Source organism: Pterocles gutturalis, unplaced genomic scaffold (assembly GCF_000699245.1).
Source record: "Pterocles gutturalis isolate BGI_N339 unplaced genomic scaffold, ASM69924v1 scaffold9862, whole genome shotgun sequence".
In the NCBI taxonomy this organism is placed as follows: Eukaryota; Metazoa; Chordata; class Aves; order Pterocliformes; family Pteroclidae; genus Pterocles; species Pterocles gutturalis.
The window spans coordinates 3,851-6,167 of NW_010110225.1; positions in this window are offsets into that span (position 1 = coordinate 3,851).

Consider the following 2,317-nt stretch of genomic DNA (forward strand, 5'->3'; position numbering starts at 1 on the left):
TCTTGGGATTTCTTCTCCAGGGACTAGACACAGACAGGCATCAATAAGCTGGGGCATCAGTGAACTTATGCCCACGCATTATTTAGGATAAAATAAAATATTTAGGGTAAAAACGAGTACTTCAGTTCCAGTGTACTCACGGTGTTTCCACTGCTCAGCGCAATGATCCTAGAGGTCTGTGTCACTTTTCTCATGATTAAGGTTTAGAAACCGAGGCAGAAAGCCGTTTCCCCTGGGGCGTCCCTGGGAGATGCGCTGGTGGGTTTCCGTGGTCCTTCCTGGGCAGCCAGAACCTGCCCCACATTATTTCACCTGGGAAGGAGCAGTTACCTGCTGTCCCCCAGAAGCCATCCCGGTTTCTGCTGCTGAGGATGTTCTGCACGCTTTACCCAGGAAGAGCAGCGCTGAAAAGGGAACAGAAATGACCGACGCCATGGCAGAGGTGAGGCACCAGCGCCCTAAGGACACTCCAACCTCCACCTCCAGGACTCTTTGTCACTTGGTCTAAAGAAAGTGATGGAACCGTCTGAGCAGACGTGTCCTACCAAACTGCCAGCACCTGGCTGAATAGGGTCTACCTGCATCTCTCATACACGGGGCGGTGTAAGTTCTTCCATAAAAAATAAGTTACACTCCTCATCATTCTGGTAGTCCAAACTTCTGTCGTTATTTACAGCAAGATGGTAAGTAGTGCAATGGAGCTGACTGAAAAAAACCCTATCCATACTGGTGGAGTAAATCATCTGTAAGGTCCAATTCCTGAACAAACCCGTGCCCCAGCTGGGCCCTGGCCAGGCGGGGGGTTTGCAGCCCCTCGCGGCAGCAGCAGGGTTATCCGACTGCTCTGATCACAAGCACAACAGGCATCACAGCCTCAGCCTCCCTCCCCTCTACGAGCTGTGCCTGCACACCTGAACACTTCTTTTAAAGACTTCTGTGAAGTCTGGTTCTGCGCAACACTAGCCACGTACTAGTTTCCACATAAAACTGTGGAAAATAAATGCGTTGTGTCATTTTTCATATAAAATTGTTTTGTTCCAGTTACACCTTTCTATTTTATTCGCAGACACCAAAACCGCAGCAAAAATTGTCCTGAAAGGGTCTGCATCTGTTAGAAACATCTGTTAATAACATTTCTGCATTATGGATATCCAGTGAGGATGCAAACCCTGCACCCTCCCAACATCTGGCAGCAAACAGATGTTGACGTTTGGAAAGCAAACGAACGCAGCCCTAACGAAACCCCTGTGCACCCCAAGAGCCGTACGCCGCAGCAGAACCCAGGGCTCGTTTTTAGCAATAAAAGCCACCCTACAGCAGGTTAAGCAAAGACTACAGTGAAGGCTTCTGAAACAAGAAGAAAGGCAACATCCACAGCTGGAGCAAGTGAAGGAGCTCTCCCATCTTATTAAAACAGGTATTACTGGTAAATTATATACAGTACCTTTGCACTGAAAAAAAAGCAAATCAAAGGGTGAGATAAGATACCCAAGCAGCACTGCAAGGCACCCACTTTGCCTCCACTAAAACCTGGACCTGTGACAAACTGCATCATCCTCCCAACGCGGACAACGAGAAGCAAACCCTCCGGTCCGCTCGCACAGCTCCTCGCCGTCCGCAGCAGCTACGTGTACAAAGCAAATATTTTACATACATTCTGCATGGCAATGCCATGTTCAGCCATCACCCAGACGAATCCACGGAGCGCACAAAAAACATTAATTTGCCCCGAGCTGGGAAAGAAACTCTGACAGATGACAAGAGGACAGGGATGCGCCTGGGGTGTCCTTGTGCTGCAGGACCCCAGCAGCTCCAGGCTCCCAGGAGAGGCCCCAGGGCTGCTCCGATTTACATAGGGATTGCTCGTCCCCATGGCAGCCTTTATGAACAGAGAACGCCAAAGTAAAATTAAACCACCCATCCAGCCTTCCTCCCTCGCCACGCCTGCTCGGTGCCTTCCCTTCTTGTGCCCGAGGACGCAATGTCTCATCTTTGTCATCTTACCGTGTCAAAAACGTGTGCAGGTCAGCACGCTGACGCTAAAAAAGAACAAGTAAAGAAGTTGCTCTACCTCCTCCGACAAGTTGCATAGCAAGTATCTTTACCCACGCCAGGCACCCAGCGTGCCGAACCGGCGCTGCGGGGATCCGGGAATAACGCAGTTCTGTAAGAACTATCCTCTCTGTGCTACAGCTTGGCCAGACGCGGGGTCGGTGCTCTCCAGCGGTGGCGGAGGACAGCCTGCGGTGCTCAGCGCGACCTGAGAACGGGTGGATCGGCGTGGCGGGGCCGGCGACCCTCGCCTGGGGTGCAGCCT